Raw genomic sequence first — 19,523 nt, 5'->3', positions numbered from 1 at the left:
TACTTGCTCAGTCAGTCTAACACATGCATTCTCCCCCCCCCCCACACACACACACACCTGCCTCTACATTGCAAGTGTGATTCTCCAATTTTTCTCCCTGAAATGTCCGTTCTGGCCTTTCATCATTTTCTTAACCAATTCCACCCATCCTTCAAAAGGAAACTTAAGTCTTATGTCTTCTGAGAAGCCTGCCCAGCCCACCTTCTTTGAACTCTCAGAGCTTTTACTGTCTCTATCATTCCTCAGGTAATTAATCACACAATGCCTCCTGACATCTCTTGGGAGGCTCTTATCTTAAGCTGCTATTTATCTCTCATAACATTATTTAACTTTTTGTGAATTGATGTCTTGTCTCTATAACCAGATCACAACCTTGCCTAGGAAAGAGACATTGTCTTGTAATTCTTTGTATCTCTCATAGCATTTAGTTCAGTATCATAGGTACATGAAAAATGTGTTGATATATTCTATCCACCACCCTTTTAAATTCAGTTAAATCTTACCTCATCCATGAATCCTTTATCTTAAGACTCATGTGTTTCCCACCCTCTTAGCCCCACAATACTGGCTGTCCTATTTAATCTACCCATTATGCATATAATCCTACATATAAAATGAGATCATCCCTCAAAGTAGTGTTGCTTGAGATCAGGGCCATTATCTTGGAAATCGCCTACATTCTTCTCAAGACTAGGCACTGGATAAGATCTCAATGAATATTTTTTTATTGAACTAAAATAGTTTCTAATTCCAATTAAGCATAATCTAATGAGATATACATTTCACAACATAGCCCCAAAAGAATTGGATATGAGTTATAAATGCTAGTTCATCTTGCTATTACTTTTTAGTAAGAGCCAATGATATGTATGTATATTATATAATATAGATATATATTTCTATGCCTGGACTACTGCTATGATGAAATGCACCAGGCCACTTGCTTATAATCTATATGGCAAATTATAAAGATACTGAAGAAAAATCTATACCATGGAATGCAGAACAAGGGGTCACCATTCCCCCCTCCCTAGATTCATCCTATGAGGCCCCTGTCACTGCCACTGTCACTGTCCTCCCGCTGTTCATTGATTTTCTTGAGCGGGCTCAGTAACATCTCCATTGTGAGACTTTGTTGTTACTGTGTTTGGCATATCAAATATGTCACGGGTAGCTTGCCAGGCTTTACCGTGCGGGTGAGATACTCTTGGTCGCTTGCTGGGCTCTCTGAGAGGGGCAGAGGTATCAAACTCGGGTCAGCCATGTTGGCTGCATGCAAGGCAAATGCCCTACCCACTGTGCTATCACTCCAGCCCTACTTATGTTATTTATACTTGTGACCTCCTTGGAATATCACAGGGCGTTATAGGGAGAAAAAGTTAAGAAATAATACTCCAAATCATCTGTAACTAGTTTGTAGGGTCTTTTTCCTCACTGGTTCCTTTAGATGTCACATGTTCAAAGGAGGCTATGATAGTCAACAAAATAATTACGAATCCTTTGCACTATACTCAACAATAGATTTGCCTTTAATTCAATCACTGTAGACTTTGTAGACTTTGCATTAGAACCAAAGCCAACAAAGTACAACTAGTCCTCGTGCTACAGGAGAATCCCACAAGGCCTGATGCCCAAGCCAGCTGCTCTTCAAGAGAGGAGTTTTTAACCAACCAATCTGGACTTTCCTGGCCAGCCCTGTTGAGGGCACCTGCAGTTAAGACCTCTGCCTTTCCATAGGAGATGGCAGATTTTCTGGAAATGACTTTTATTTTCTTCTGCTGACCATCTTGTGACCCCACCCTCTTTCTGACCTTCAAATCTGTGTCAGCCCCTTTCGCAGTCCTTTAACTTGCTAGAGAGGCTGCTGCCCAAGTCATAATCAATAAATAAAACCACTTAGATCCCTAAATGTATTTAACCAAACTTTCTCTTTCAATATGTTCACAAAGCATCAGGAGATCTGTGGAGCAAATGCAGAGGGAAGAAGAGGAAAATCAGAGTAAGAAGAGTTCATCTTAAAATTATCTTCCCTATGGGATATGGTCTCTGCAGAGATGATCCCCAGATCAATGATTGTAATGGACAAGAATAACATACAAGTGGTACTACATGGAAAGTATCATGTTAAGCGAAATGACTCAGAAAGAAAGGGATAGACATAGAAAGATTGCATTCATCTGGGGAACATAAAGTAACAAAATAGGAAACTAACACCCAAGTATGGCAGAGATTAGTACCAGGAATTTTACTCAATGACCCGGAGGACAACCACACATGTTAGGGGAAGGGGGAGCTCAGAAAGAGAAGGGAACACCAAATAAAGGGTGTTGTGAGGATCCGCCCATGATGGGAGAGCATGCTGAGGGTAGACTGTCGACCAAGCATGATTGCCACTCAATGCCTCTTTTGCTGACCATGGCACTCAAAAGGAGAGAGAGGGAAATGCCCTGCCACAGAGGCAGGGTGGGATAGGGGCTGGGGGGTGGGAGGGGATGCTGGGATCCGAGGTGGTGGGAAATGTGCACTGGTGGAGGGATGGGTGTTTGATCATTGTATAATCGAAACCCAAGCACAAAAATGTGTAAGTCTACAACTGTACCTCATGATGCCTCACTATTAAAAATTAATTAATCAATTAAAAAAAATAATAATAAGTTCCCCTGGCCCGGTGTGTATAAGTCTTTAACCAGAAACAAGTGGCAAAAAAAAAAAAATGAGAGAGAGAATGTGGTGAGTAGACATGGGGAAAAGGCCTGCAGCTGTGAGTGGCTCTAAAGCAAGAATATGGGATAGTGGGGCATAGAGGCTAAAAATCTGGATAGTACAGTGGGTAGGGCATTTGCCTTGCACGCAGCCAACCCGGGTTCAATTCCCAGCATCCCACATGGTCCCCCAAGTACCGCCAGGATTAATTACTGAGTGCAGAGCCAGGAGTAACCCCTGTACATCGTCGGGTGTGACCCAAAAAGAAACAAAAACAACAACAACAAATAAATGGGATAACAACAACAACAAAAAATAATATGGGATAGCGATGGGGTTTGATGAGGGGTTGGAGAGCGAGACATTGGTGACACAGCAAGGGTTATACACACAAACGCTGGGCCGGGTATCGCATGTTCCAGGGGAGAACATAATCATGGCCTTAAGCATCTCTGCTCCTTGTAAATGGTGAAGTCAAGGGACCTCAGCCAACATCATGGCTTCAAAGAAATTGTTTTGGAAACAATAGGTGTTTTTTAAATGTATTAGAAATGATGGGAAGCAAAGGAATTTCCAGTAAGGGAATTTTCACCAGGACAGTGAAATCAACATAAAGACTAGGTTGTGGTCTTGCCCAGGGTCTGTCCTTAAACCGTTGCTAGCACCAAATACTCTGTCGGCTAGTTGTAGATGCCTCTTAATTTAATCTGTCCTGTCCTGTCCAGCGGGCATTCTTCCCCTCTGACAAGGGTAAGAAGAGTGCATGAACCCTTCTGACTCTGGTCTCCAGAGACCAGCTTCCTGGCCTAAGTGTAGAATGACACACAGCTGTTCCAGGCTGGATCAAGGGTCTGGTGACTCTTTTCCCTCTGCTGCTGGGATATCTGGGAGCTCTGGGAAGGGGACCCAACCAAGGGACCCCTTCAGTCTATCATTTTCTCACATGCAGCATGAAAACTATGCTGAGTTAATTCAAAGATCTTGAAAGAGCAAGAAAGAAAGGTAGAGGTCTTTGAAATATGACTCACCACAGAATCAAGTGTGTTTTCCAAGGCTAAAAATCTGGTGGGGTAAGGATGTTTTTGTTCCTTATTTTACGATGCCCCCGAGCATAGAGTATGCAAGTTTGGAGGAGTAGGGACTGAACAAGGAAGAAACAATAAAGACTAGACAGGATTGAGAGCTGTAGAAAGCAGGAAAACCAAGAAACCTCAGCCCAAGTCTAGGCACCATGGAAGAGAAGGGAAAGGAAGTTACTGATTGCCAGAGAGATAGAGAATCTGCAAGAAGAAAGACTGGGCATGGGGGGTTCTACTATAGTGAGAGCGAGGTAACTTCTCTGACTATGGGAGATGGGTGGGCGGGGTGAATCCACTGTGTGGGTGACAGGAGTGGGCCTCCTGGGAAGAAAGATGCAGAAACTTCTATGGTGGAGTGGGAGGAAGCTGAGCCTCCCAGAGGAACCAAGGGAAGTACCCTAGCACAAAGGGAAACTGAGGCTCCGTGAGTGTGCAATTCCTTTCCAGAGGAATTGGAACATTCATGGAACAAATGAAGGGTTTGCAGTGCCCAAAGCTCAGGGGCTTTCTCTCTGCTGAGCCGTGTCCTTGGGCCCTGAGGCTGATAACTTGGCCACATTACCAAAATGTTTGGCCTTGAAACCCTTGACGGGTTTTTTCCACCATGTGACTGCTAGATAAAAGTAACCTCTCACATTCTTTCTTTTCTGTTTGAACTTGGAGTTAATTGGGAAACAGAAAAGGCAGTAAAACAAACCTTTCACACACACACACACACACACACACACACACACACACACACTCATACAATTGCCCCAATCATGAAGCTATCATTGAACCAAGAGCAAACAGTGTGGTACACGTTATTCTCCATCAAAACAAGTGCAAGAATGCAGATTTCCAGAGTCTTCGCTTTACATAAGAAGGAAAGGCATTGGAAGCGGTTCTAAGGATTTGGGAAGCCAGACCACCAGTGAGTCAAAAAGCATGTGCTTCCATGGATATTATAGTGGTGACAGAAGCCAACTGGTCAGATCAGGAGTTTTCCCCAACTGTTGGGGCAGCTTCTAGAAAGCAGGATGGTCAGTGGCATCAATGGGACTGACCCTGGAAACCAAATGCTTCCTGGTGGCCTTTGACCTCTAAGGCTGAGTCATCACAGTGTCAAAAGAGCTACTCTGAGGAGCCACAAGCCTGCGCAGCAGAAATGGTCTCATCTGTGTTGCTTGCCTAGGGATACAAGAAGAGACAGACATAGAATGACAGCACTCATTTGTGGAATATAAAATAACATAATATGAAACTGACACCCAAGAACAGAAGACACAAGGGCCAGGAATATCGCCCCATAGTTAGAAGCCTGTCTCATGAGCTGGGGAAAAAGGCAGCTGGAATAGAGAAAGGATCACTAAGACAATGATGGCTGGAGGAATCATTCGGGATGGGAGGTGTGTGCTGAAAGTAGATAAAGGACTAAACATGATAGCCTCTCAGTATCTGTTTTGCAAACCATAATGCCCAAAAGTGGAGAGAGAGAGAGAGTATGTCGGGATTGTCTGCCATGGAGGCAGGGGAAGGTTGGAAAGGGTGGGAGTTGTACTGGAGACATTGGTGGTGGAGAATGTGCACTGGTGGAAGGATGGATGTTCAATCATTGTATGACTGAAACTCAAATATGAAAGCTTTATAACTGTATTTCATAGTGATTCAATAAAAAGAAGAAGAAGAAGAAGAAGAAGAAGAAGAAGAAGAAGAAGAAGAAGAAGAAGAAGAAGAAGAAGAAGAAGAAGAAGGAGGAGGAGGAGGAGGAGGAGGAGGAGGAGGAAGAGGAGGAGGAGGAGGAGGAGGAGGAGAAGGAGGAGGAAGAGGAAGAGGAGGAGGAAAAGGAGAAGAAGGAGAAGGAGAAGGAGGGAAAGGAGAGGAAGGAGAGGAAGGAGAGGAAGGAGAAGAAGGAGAAGAAGGAGAAGAAGAAATGGACCCCGGTGAGAAGAGCCTGTGCCAGTCTCAATGTTTCTCTGAACTTCTGGGATCTACAATGAGCAGCACTTTCCATCTCATACAATTCCCCAGAGGTTTAGACACAGAAGTTGTCAGGGAATGGGACTGCGTGAGGCTCAGGCAGCAGATGAGAACTCCTGAGTCCACTGAGCAGGCTATGTCAGAGGATGCCCAGGCCCCCTGCAGCCAGAGACCTGGGCTAATCACCCCAGCCCTGGTTCCCCAGGGAAGACTGTGCAAGAACTGGGATCCAGGGTTTGCGCTACAACCCACAATTTTGGCCTCCTCCTTTCTATTCAGAGGACCTGGTCCTGGGGTGCCTGTGAAAGCTAATCAGGTGTAAACCTCCTGATTTGGAGTCACCGAGGGATACTTGTTGAAAATGCAGGTTTGACCCAGAAATTGGGGCATAGGGGTGCAGGCCTCTACCTTGTGATCAGTCTCGTGATTCTAGGTCAGGGATTCCAACACCACCCAGAACTGTGGCCTGGGATAGCAGCCCGGAGAAGCTGGGCTGGAGTTTTCCATCTCAGGCCACTGATCCCCATGAGCCAATGCTGGGCTGACTCAGGCACCCAGCTGCCTCCTTCCGAGCTACTCACTTAATTCACCCAAGAACATCACCTATTCCACATTGTTTTCTGGGTGCCTGACTCAGCTGAGAGTAGTAGCGACTCATGAAACACTAAAGTTTTATTGTGCCATGTAATATAATAACGCATACAAGGACCATCTGTCATGGGCCTTTATATCTCAGTAATAGAGACTTACAGTAGAGTTTTCAGGCAAGAGATGGGATACAGAGGATCTGGTTGTTGAGTCCTAGAACACACACACATACACACGCACACACACATGAATGCATGCCCATGTGCACACACCTCTTTTGAAAGCCACCTGAGGGTATAGATATGATATTTTGGGGTTTTATTTTTACTTTTTGGGTCACACCCAGCAATTCTCAGGAGTTACTCCTGGTTCTGCACCCAAGAATTACTCTGGTGTCCTAGTGGTGCTCGGGAACCATATGGGATGCAGAGATAAAATCCTGAATAGTCACAGGCAAGGCAAATGCCCTAACCACTATACTATTACTCCATCCCCTATAGCTATGATTTCTTTTGCATTGTGGGAACATCAGTGCTCAGGGCTCAGAATTTGATCCTCATACTCGTTGATTCCCGAATATCATTAGGCTTCATTTGGTTAAACCCTTCGAGAGAATTCTGAAGTGGTGTTCCAAGAGATCCAGGCTTTTCCCAGATATGCCTTCCACCCTCTCTGCCAAAGCCCATCTTGGGACAAAGTCACGCGGGTTCTGGGGCCAAGATCTCCAAACCTACTCGGATTTGGGCCGAGCATCCTCCACCCAGATCCTCCAAATTCCAGTAGGCGGGGGTCACACCCACCAACTGGCCCCCTGGCGCCGTGTAATCCCATCAACGGCCAAGACTCAGAGACTATAAAAACCAGCTCCCAGAAGAAGAACAGTGCAGTCTCCTGCCCCCGCACCTGACTGTCCTCGCCGCCAGGGCCCCTTGGAGGGGAGCGGGTTGAGCTTTCCTCCCTGCCCTGACCAGGGCTTCAGCAGCCAAAGACCTCCAGGACCAGCCACCACCATGCTGAGACCACTCTCCGCACACATGTTCCGGGGCCGAGATCTCCAAGCCTACTCGGATTTGGGCCGAGCATCCTCCACCCAGATCCTCCAAATTCCAGTAGGCGGGGGTCACACCCACCAACTGGCCCCCTGGCGCCGTGTAATCCCATCAACGGCCAAGACTCAGAGACTATAAAAACCAGCTCCCGGACATCCTATTATGACATCTTATTATCTCATTCCTACTTTGGACAAACTGGCAGGCTACCGAATGAAGCCTGCCCACACGGCAGAGTCTGGCAAACTCCCTGTGTCGTACCCAATATGCCAAATACCAGTAACATTGATGGGTCTCATTCTCCTAAAGAGCCTTGAATATAATCTCAGGGCTAGGATGAAGGAGACATTACTGGGGCCTGCTCGAGGCAATCGACGATTAACAGGATGATTTGTGATTTGTGATTTTGTGCCTTCCACCCTCCCTGCCAAAGCCCATCTTGGGAATAAACTTTATCTCTGGTGATACCAAAGACAGAAGGTCCCTGTGGATTAGTTTTCTTTAGAATTCCTTTCTCAGGAGAGAAAAGTTTGGGGAAGTAAAAAAGAGATGAATGCTACCACTTTGAACAGCTGTTAGTACCAAATCAATGATCTGGCAAGTTTCTGTGCTCAAACTGAGCAGCCAAAAGAGAGGAGGAAAAAGCAATTGGTCTCGAGAAAGTTTTTCATGCAAAATCCCTTTAAAATTCGCTTGGATCATAACCCAACCTCATTGATTAAATACTGGCTACAAGACCACAGGGTGATGATAAAGTGCCAAGGAGTCCATTTGGGGGTAAGTGTCTAATTGGTACCACAAGGTTTGGGGTAAGCACCTGTCTTCCTTCACAGCTTTATTAATGATCTGGAAGGGCCTGGAATGGTATGTTCATGCTCAATTAGGAGCTAGTACAAGCCAAAGAACAGTAGAATGATGATACAAATCGATGAAAACAAAGTGGAAAAGAGTCCCATGACATTCAGCTAAGAAAAATAAACTAAGATTGTTTTTTTTAAAAAGATCAGGGGGACAAAGTGAAGCAAGGTAATGAAAAGACAAAAACATAATGGATCTAACCAATCAAGAAAGGATTCAGGTAGAAGGGGAAGCATGAAGCCCATTGGAGGCCTGGACAAGCAGTGCTCAGAGGTCTCAGGAATCCATGAAGAAGGGGACCAGGCTAAAGCCACACTCAGCCCACAACACCAACACTAGTCCTCAACAGTCCTGTCTGCTGGCGGGCTTTGGGGGGAGGGGGAGAGTCTCTGGTGACTCTAAGAAGAGGAAGTTTGGGTAAATGGATTGGACTCCTCAAGCTGATAATTTCTCTGTAGTGGGTCTCTGTCTAAAGAAAGGAATCTCAGAGAAAAAGCCAAGAATTAGGAGATCAAAGATCCTGGAAATGGAGCTAAAATGCTTTGGACTCATGAGAAAACAGAGACAAATGAGAGTGTTCAGCCCAGAGGGAGAACTTTCTTATTTTTTAAATGTAACATCATCATCATCACCATCATTGTCATTTGGGTTGGGGGCCACACCCAGCTGTGCTCAGGGCTTACTCCTGGCTCTGAGTTCAGGGATTACTCCTGGAGGGGTTTGTTGAATCATATAGGGTTCCGAGATTGAACCTGGCTGGGCAACATACAAGGCAAGCACCTTAAATGCTGTGTTCTCGCTCCGATGCCTGGAGGGAAAATTTTTATCTACAGTGGAGCAATTCTAAGTAAAAAAAAAAAAATCGAAGAAGGTTGTTATTGAAAATGGTGGAAACAGGGAAAAAAAACACAAGCCACATATAGAATTACAGAATGCCAAATACCTGGGTACCCTGTTAATTGGTTTATTTTGTTATTTCTAGGGGCCATAGGGCTGGAGCGGTAGCACAGCGGGTAGGGCGTTCGCCTTACAAGCGGCCAACATGGCCGACCTGAGTTCGATTCCTCCGCCCCTCTCGGAGAGCCCGGCAAGCTACCGAGAGTATTCGATATGCCAGACACAGTAACAACAAAGTCTCCAATGGAGACGTTACTGGGCCCGCTCGAGCAAATCGACGATCAACGGGAGGGCCTTTACCTAGGGGCCATATCTTGTGGTGGAACATAAGGGAAAGGACTGGATATGAGAGTGCAGGGGGAATTCATTACTAAGGATCAAATGCAGGGCATGACAGGTACAAGACATGTGCTCTGCCACTTGAGTTACATCCCCTTACCCCCATCTCAATTTGTTGAAATCTAGTGCCCAATGTTCTGGGGACAATGGTGAGTGATTATGTCCAGAAAGCATATTCTCATGGAATAAACTGGTGGTCTTACAATAGATGACCAAAAAAACTCCCTACCCCTCTCATCAAGTTACAGCAACTCTGAACCAGGAAGTGGATCTTCACCAGACACTGAATCTACCAGCACCAATCTCTAGAGAAGAGAAAAAGAAATTTCTGTTGTTTCTAAGCCACTTCGTCTATGCTATTCTGTGTGTGTGTGTGTGTGTGTGTGTGTGTGTGTGTGTGTGTACATAGTGAAAGTAATCATGAATGACGTGTCCGGAAAAGCTTGGAAATAAATATGTTACTGCCCACATTGATTCTTCACAATGTCGACAAAGACTTTAAATGCCTGTTTCAATGTATGAACTTGGGCCAAGAAAGAAGAGGTCTTATTCTACCCAGGGCATTATATAGATTCAATGCAAAATTCTTCACAAAATTCTAATGGTATTCTTCAAAAAAACAGAACTTAACATTACTGAAGTCCAAATAATACCAGAAAATATTCTGAAAAGTCAAAGAAATTCTGATTAAAAAGAGAATGGGAGGTATCACATTCCCTGAATTAGAACTGTATGGCAAACTATTGCCTTCAAACAGTACAGTATTTAAAAAAAAATTAAGCACACAGAGCAATGGAATACAATTGAGAGCCAAGAATTAAATTCTCTCATGTGTAACAATTAATTTATTAGAAAGGGACCAAAAACATAGAATAGTGGGAGGTAAGTCTCTTTAAGAGATCACATTAAGAAATTTGGCAGATATGTGCAAAATAATGGAACTGGATCATTATCCTATACTATGCACAAAAGTTAACTGAAATAAGATTAAAGACATGGATGTTAGACCCCAAATCATGAAATACATTTAAGGAACCAGGAAACTTACTTCAGGATATTGGCTTCAACAGTTTACTCATGGATTCAACAGGAAAGGGGGAAAAAAGCCAAAATAAACATTTAGGATTACAAGAAACTGAAAATTCTCTACACAAGTAAGAAACTACCATTAAAATGAAAAGACATCCCTCTGTATGAGAAAAAAACATTCCCATTCTATATATCTGATGAAGTGATAATATCCAAGATACATAAAGAACACACAAAACTTAACAAGGAAACAACCCCATCCAAAAAGGGTAGTGGTAGTGGATGGGTGGAATTAAAGCTGAATGATCACTTAATCAAAAAAGACAATGAAGCATGTGGCAAAGAGGTGCATTAAAAAAAAAACAGCATCACTGGTTATCAGGGAAATTCAAAACAAAACAACAATGAGATAGAATCTTCCATCAAGTGAAACTTTCCTATGTGAAACAGAGCAGAAACAAGAAGTACTGGCTAGAAAGGGTGGGAGGGGAAAAGGAAGAAACCGTCCAACACTTTGGTGTGCATATAATTGGCCTACCCTCTTGAAAATCAATCTAAAACAATATGGAGATTTCTGAAAATATATCTACTATATATTTTATATCCACCACATAATCCAGCAATTAAGTATCCAACAGACATAAGAATACCAATTCAGGGGCAAGGCCAGAGCGATAGTACAGTGAGTAGGGTGTATACCTTGCATACAGCCGACTCAGGTTCAATCCCCGGCATCCCAGACAGTCCCCTGTTCATCACTGGGATGATTCCTGAATCAGACACAGGAGTAACACCTGAGCATTTCCAGATATGGCCCCAAAACAAAAACAAAAACAAAAGAAATACTAATTCTAAAAGATATCTGCACACCTATGTTCATTGCAGCTCTATTCACAATATACAGTATCTGAACATTACTGGAGTCCAACAACGGATAGTTGGATAAAGATGTGTTACATATATACACCATGTAATACTACTTGGCGATAAGAAAAGAGGAAGTTTGCCTTTTGCCACCGTGTGTTCACAAAATGTGCTAGGGCACTCACCACATGCATTCAGTGGCCATGAGCCACTTCCCCACCCCAGCCTTCAGCTGCTTCCAAGAGATGCATGAAGGAGGGAACAGGGCCACCAAGCTGATTGGTGATCAGTTGTCATTTATTCCAATCTCTGTCTTGCCTTTTATTCCATTCTCTCCACGTTCCTAATCCAATCTCACTGAGCACCCCATTCCAGTCACTGGCCCTCATTCTCATCTCCTACTTTCCCCTTGCTAGTTTCCCCATGCCCAGTCTTGCTGCCTTCGTCAAAAGCCCAACCTCCAAGGTTGGGAGTAGCAATTAAATATAGGTGAGAGACCAATCAATATATGGAAAGCTCTTCCTTCTGGGGAAGCTCTTCTAAAACAAAGATCTCATCCTGCTAGGAGATCTGCTCAGGGCGGAATTTCATCTCAGGGTGTATTTCTCCTTTCCATAACCATTTAAACTGTCACCTTAAATTTACTTCTTAATAATCTTTCTAGTCAGTTTGTATGGACACAGTAAGAAATATATTAAGCTTAAAGAGTGGCTCTCCTGTGAACATCTCACTATAGATCCCAGACTACAGTCCTCAGGCCAGATTTGTCCTTCCTAACCCTAGCAATGTCCTTGTTTAGTCACTTTTCTTTGGGTCATGACAGAATTTGTCCATGACTATGCTCTTAACTTATTATAAGTTTTATGGCACTTGGCCTGTTCCGTTTTGATGCCAGTGTAGCTTACAGCTTGCCCTGAGTCCGTACAGTCCCTTCATCAGGACCCTGCTTTAGGGGTGCTAGGAATTAAGAAAAAATGAAGCTTAAGTTGAGTAAATATGACAGATTCCCAGGAGTAAATATTATTCGGAGTCAATTAACTCCCAAGTTACAAAAGCATAGCATTAACTGTCTTCCTGTGTCTATACAGAAAGGACATTGCTCTAAAGAATGCTCTATGCAAAGGACATAAGGTAAAGAGAAAAGCAGTATTTCACTTACAAATACAAAATCCATAGTCTGAGATCTCCAAGCCCACTTAGATTGGGACTAGGCCTCCTACCCTCAGCTCCCCAGTTATCCAGTAGCTTGGCAATAACACCCACAAACTGTCCCTGGCTCCATGTAATCTCATCAACAGCCAAGATCTAGGGACTATAAACTAAAGCTCCTGGAAGAGAATGCGGCAGAACTTCCCGACCCCACACCAGGCTGTCTTCACTGGGGCACCCTGGGGGGCAAGGGGGATGGGTTGAGTTTCCCTCCCTGCCCCAAGCAGAACCCCAGCAGCTGAAAATCTCCAGAACCCAACCACAGCCATGCTCAAGACTGCTTTCCACCAGCTTGGACGAGCCTCACCTATAGGGGAACCTGCAGAAAAAAACAGGAATGCAGGACCCATGACTGAGATCTCCAAGGCCACTCAGATCCAGTGGCCACTCAGAGCCTCCTCCCCCCAGGTCACCAGTTTATCAGTAGCTTGGCAGTCACACCCACAAACTACCCCTGACGCCATATAATCTCATCAACAGATAAGACCCAGAGACTATGAAATAAAGCTCCTGGCAGAGAGCAACTCAGAATATCCTGGAGCACATGGCTGCAAATGTGGCTGCACGGCTGCACGTCCTCTTACACTGTAGCCCACTGATGTACCAAAAGTAATCTCTTATATAAGGGTTTAGATGGCTCCAGGATGAAGTACAACCTTAACACGCTTTCTTCTTATGGTGGTGGGAAGGTGCATGGTGGTGGAATTGGTGTTTGAACATTATTTGTAATGAACTATTGTGAACAACTTTATAAAAATAATTTTTTTTTTAAATCCAGAGTCCTTAGAAGGATCTGACCTACAATTCAGAGGGTCTGATTTGGGAATTTAGGTGATTAACAGATTGAGGAATCAGAGCACAGAGAAGTTAAAGATAAACACAGAGGAATGGGAATGCATAGAGACCACTGTGATGGGTGTAGCCCAGTAAACCTAAGCTCCTACTGCAAGGGAGAAAGGACAAATCAATGTTATCCTACATGCTACAACACATACGGAACTGGAAAGGGCTATGCTAGAAAAACTTAGAAGGAGGAAGACAAATACTAAATGATTTCACTCATATGGAGAATATAAATAAACAAATCAAGAGAACAGACAATATCCCATAAAAACCAAACCCTTGAATGGACTAATAGAACTGAGGTTACCAAATAAGGAGAGGGAAGTAAGTGAAAAGACAGGAGTGAGGTCCAGAAGAGAGTGGATGGAAGAGCACAAATTGTCACTGGATGGTGGGCATAATGCAGTAAAAATTTTTGAAGCAACATGGAATTATACCCCAAAACATATATAGTCTTGTAAACCAAAGCTTCCTCAATAAATTGGTTTTAGGAAATTAGCCATCTTAAAATTTGTCACACACAAAAAAGAAAAACCATGATGACAGTGATTAAAATGATGCACTGGATGGGACAGAGGAGTGACAAGACTTCTGGAATGAGCATCAAAACTGGGTCTTGAGACTCTCCGAAATAAAAAGACTTCAGAAACATGAACTGAGATCCCCAGCATTAGAGTGCGCCAACCCAATCAAGCCCCCACCTTTGAGTAAGCTACTGAGATTTAAGTTGATTTCTTATTCCTATTTAATGATGTTTCTGGATTACAGATTTTGTCTTATAAGGAATGCTGCAGAGAGGTGACTCCTTTCACCTTCAGTCTCTGTCACACTGAGCACACAGCACTCAAGGCTAAGCTATCTAGCCTGTAGCCAGCAGCAGAGGAAAGAGTTTAAAGATCCTGCAGGGGCAAGTGATGAGGAGCCGGGGCAGGAATGGAATGTGGACTAGCTATTCAGACCATGGGTTAGAACCTTCCAGTTGCATTAGAACACAGTCGGTTGCAAGGGATAACAGGAAAGAAGTAAGATGGGTGCACAGGTTGACCAGAAGCCTACCAAATCCCTGACTGCTCTCAGCCCTGTTCTCTTCATCAAAAGATGAGAATAATTTGTTTTGCTCTTCTTAGAAACAACTGAAGACCAATGGCAAAGAGAAACAAATTCAAAAGAACAGGAAGAAGATAGGGCACTTACCTTCCATTCAGCCAACGTGGGTTCGATCCCCAACATCACATATGCTTGCCCAAGCACAGCCAGGAGTCATCCCTGATATCAGAGGCAGGGGTAAGTTCTGAGCACAATAAAGAATAGGAAGATTCTGATGTGTCATAGAGGGATTTGAAGTGCAGAACGCATGGGAATAAGTCATAAATCCCCAGGGAAGAGTATTAAGTTGACTAGATCAATATCATTCTCAAAATATGAGCCCATCAGGAAATAGAGTCTTTTCAGATATCATTATTAGGATAAGATCATCTCTACAAGGTCCATTCAATAATTTGCAAAAAGTGAGAACAGAAACACAGAGATCAAATCCCATGAAGACAAAGCAGAGGTGGAAATGGAATATCTAAAGGCCAGGTAATGATCAGAATGCCCATACTCACCAGTCACAGATAGAAGTAAAGAAGGATCCTACCAAAAGTCTGCAGAGAGAGCACGGCCCAGTCAATACCTTGAGTTACCTTGAGTCAAGGTATTGACTGGGCCATGCTCTCTGCAGACTTTTGGTAGGATCCTTCTTTACCTCTATCTGTGACTGGTGAGTATGGGCATTCTGATCATTACCTGGCCTTTAGATATTCCATTTCCACCTCTGCTTCCAGAACGTAAGAGGATAAACTCCTGCTATTGTAAGCCACCTGACATGGCCACTTGTTGTGGCATGTCTAGGAAACCACTAAAACTGTGATACGGCCTATGTATTCACTAAGATCAAAGAGAGTTAAGACCCACCCACCATATCATTGGCCACAGAAGAAGGTCAGAGTGGAAATGTGGCTTTGCCACTGAGAAGAGCTTCATAAGAGGCTAAATGGATTCCTCGGGGATGAGGGAAATTCATTTAGAGCCATTTAGACTGGAGAAAGGAGAATAGGAGTAACATTATTTGATTAAACCCCATATCAGTAAACTTCAAATCAGAAAAACATGGTCTGATGCGGATTTTTCAACTAGGATATTCTTCCAATCAAAAGACCTCAGGGATATAAATGAAAAATTTCAGAGATTTTTTATTAAATATTTTGATAAGCCATAGTTAACTCTGAAGATTGAGGTAAAACCCAGCTGTCAGCAACCAGCCTCTGATCCAAGGCACAGGGCAATACTGCATGCCTAGTAACTATGTGCTAAGAACACTGATAAGGGCTGGAAAATAATGGTCAAAGCCAGTGTGGGGAGTGATGGCATTCTTTACTAGGTCCACATGCTCCAAAACTTTCATCCACCAATTCATCCTCTAAGAAAACTTCCCTGGTAAAGCAGAAACACTGTCATTGGAGGAGTTCCTATCAGGCCTTGAAATATTAGCAGAGACTGTACATCAGATTATTTCCTTTCTTGAAAACAAGTGGCCAAGTTCTGAATCAGGGGGTGGAGGGGACTACCGGTGGAGTGGACTACAGAGGAGGGATTCCAAGTATCCGCATCCCAAAGCAAGACCCAAACAGCTCAGGGAGGAATCACAAGGGGAAAGGAGACAGCAAGAGACTTTGGAACATGTCAAAGAAGTTTTGCTGACTTCCCTATTCTACCATCTGGAGCACTCAAATTTCAGGTGTATGCAGCTTGGAGACTCCCGGCCAAGCCTCTTTCACTGCTGTTAGCATAATGGCTGTCTTGCCTCGGTTTACTTACTAAGCTATTTGTCTTCAAACAACAGGAGAGAGGGAAAGCCACAAGTTCTTTACATAAGATGCAGATTTATTGCTTTCTTCGTGCTCCCTGAAGTCTGATAGTCTCTCATGTTTGCAAAAAAAAAAAGTAAAAAACCCTCCCTATCTCTTCAGAGCAGGGAGAGGGTGACACCTGCCCCAGCCAGACCTGGGAGAGAGTATCTACTGGTTGGTGGATGAGCTTGTACCGCCTGACAGTTTCTGGGTTTCTGAATAGGCCTTGGTTCTGGATCCCAGCTTCTGCACCCAGCTTGCTGTCAAGGTGCAGAGAAGAGCATGAGAGGTACCCCAAGGCCCTGCATGCAAGCATCCAGCTTCTTGCAAAAGATCCTTTACCACACAATCAAATCAGATGTTTATTTATGAGCGATTCCCAGACCTGCCCAATTAGAATCTCAGAGGGGCTGTGTATTCTGCACCCTCCAGAGATGAGAACCAAGCCAGAAAACAACCAGAACATGACTGTGGGCTCCAGCGAGCTGCGGGGGAGAGTAAAATGTGGGAGATGAGCCCATTGGGAGGTCCCTGCTTCAGTCTGGAATGGCAGAGGGAGGTGGGTTGGGAGGTCTGTGCCCACACGTGGGAGAGCCTGGAAGGGCTATTTCAATCATGCGGGAGGGAAGGGAAGTCTGCACCAAGGAGAAGCTCAGGTTCAGGGAGGAGCAGAAGCTTCTGGAATTAAGAGCATGAGGAAAAGAACAGTTGGCTGCTGGGCCCATAGTTCATGCCGAGCAGCCCTCAAGGAATAAACCCTCGTCTGCTGGGTTCACTGAAACAAGCCTCCACAGGAAGTGGCTGCCTTCACATCCTAAAGTTTAAATCTGCTGGGCCAGAGAGATAGTAACGCCCTGCATGCAGCCAGCCCCATTCAGATCCCCAGCACCATACAAGGTACCCCTGAGCACTGCCAGAAGTGATCCTTGAGCACAGAGCTGGGAGTAATCCCTGAACACCACCAGGTGCTCCTTAAATCTCAAAATGTAATAAATAAAGCTTAAACATGCCAAAACTCACTTTTCTGACCTGCTTCCCACTGCCAAGCTGGTTTCCCCTCCCAGCAGTGTGGAGCCTGGGTGCTCTCAGCGCCCTGTCCCCACTCTACATGGGCCCCAGTGCCCCTTCCACACCGAATAGACAACACTTCCTGCTCTTCCCCAAGTCAGACCCCTCAGACAGGAGCTAGGCACAATGTTGTGACAATTCTTTGGAGGCCCTCAATACCAGCGGGGACCTTGAGGATGTGGAGGTCCTGTTCTCCTTGCTCCTACCCTTCATTCTGGGGTGCTCGTGGCTCCTATTCCTAGAATGCCTCCCTTGTCATGGGGTGCTCAATCAGCTCACCGTTTCCAACCTGTACCCAGCCCTTGTCTCCCCTCATCTCCTCGGCTCTGTGACTGATGTTTTAATTAAAGCACTGTAAAGTCCTTTATGAGAAACCATGCCCATGGGCCAGCAGCTGCACCGTTTTATCCTTATCTCTCCTCTCAGCCCCTGTAGTGGTCAGACCCAGGGCCCACAGGTGCCTAGAATTTTCGCAGCATATTTCTGCCAGGTTGGGCAACCACGGGGTAGTGCCTAGTGCTTCTGTGCCCTGGAGAGCAAACAACCATCTTTGCTACAGCACAGAGTGAGGGTGAAAGGGATTGTGGAGAACTTCCGCCACCTCTTTCTGCTCTTTGCTTTTCCATTTGTGGTTGCTGTGCAATGATTCTTGGTTCCTGCCTTATCCTGATCTGCAGGGATGGACACCATTGCAGTGCTCAGGGAGCACAAGCCAGGGGTAAGTCCCCAATACTCTGAAGACTAACAGGGGCAGGTTAGGTGCAGTCTCCACCCTGTCCTGATAGAGGGGTTACAGGAGCTCAGCGCCATCTTTCCCATGACCCCCAGAGTGGGGATGACCCCAGCCAGGGCTCTGTCCTCCAACAACACCCACTTCCCCAGCCTGGGACACACTCTGGCAATGACCCTTTTCTCCAAGGGGGGAGGAAAAAATGTGTTTTTCATTACAGGATGTGAGATCAAGGACTTGTTCTTGGTGGTTCCCCCATTCTTGTGTCTCAGGGGTAGGAGGCAGCCTTGTTTTCACGGCATGTCTGCGAGGCAACAGACTCCCTTTGTGAGGTAAGCAATGTTTCCCTGGGGGCCACTGAGCTTTTCCTTGGGTGTATTTTCTTGGAAAGAACAGCTGAGTGTCTGTTGCAGGAGTGACGCATACAGCCTCTGCAGAGCCCAGAAGAGACCAGTGTCGCGCTACTGAAGCTGAAACTGGACTCCAGGGTGCCAGCCCAGACTCATACAAAGGAATGAAGAAGAGGCAAGGCCCCATGTCCAGGTGTCGGTCAGGGGAGCTGATTTATCAGAGCTCTTATCTCCTCTGTCAAGGCATTACAGTCCTACCCCAACTTTACCACAATCGAGAGGACCCTGGAAGGCTCCATCCTGCAAACTCTCACACTCCCTTCCAGACCCTTGATGAGCTGCCAAGTCAGCTGTGGTGCCCAGGCCCTGGAACACTGGTTCTCACCTAAAGATGCATGAGAGTGGACAGTCTGGCTGCCCTGGACAGCCCAGCCATTAGCAGCTGTCATCTCCCCTAAATACTAGGCAGAAGTGAAATCATTTCTGGTCCCTCTAGGAGCAGATGGCTGCAAACACCGGGACAGGAACAATGTCCAGAACGTCGACCAGACTCACTGCCTCGTGGCTCTGGAGACCCAAAGTCCAACCTAGTCTTGTGGAGCTGAAATCAAAACAGGGCTCCGTTGCTTCCAGAGGCTTCAGGGGGAGAATCCATTACCTTGTCTTTCCCATGTTCTTGAGGTCTCACATACCCTGGCTTGCAGCCCCTTCCTCCTTCTGCATGGCCATCAGCAGCAGCTGAAATTCAATCCCAATCCATCACTCTGAAGGGTTGTATGCCATTCTTCACTCTTAAGAACTATCTCTTGATATTAGCACCACCTACGTAACCCAGGATCATCTTCTCGTTTTATTTTAGTATTAAACTTTTTATTTTAAAAATAGTTTGTATTAAGCAGTAATAATTAAAACAGCATGGTTCTGGAACAAAGGCAGAGCTGCAGACTTATGGAACAGGGTTGAATATACTGACATCTCCCCTCAAACATATGATCATCTAATCTTTGATAAAGGGGCAAGAAATGCGAAGTGGAGTAGGAAAGCCTTTTTAACCAATGGTGCTGGCA

The sequence above is a fragment of the Sorex fumeus genome, unplaced genomic scaffold, assembly GCF_029834395.1.
Source record: "Sorex fumeus unplaced genomic scaffold, SorFum_2.1 ptg000003l, whole genome shotgun sequence".
In the NCBI taxonomy this organism is placed as follows: Eukaryota; Metazoa; Chordata; class Mammalia; order Eulipotyphla; family Soricidae; genus Sorex; species Sorex fumeus.
The sequence above is the reverse complement of the archived record's forward strand: the minus strand, read 5'-3'. Positions refer to the sequence as shown.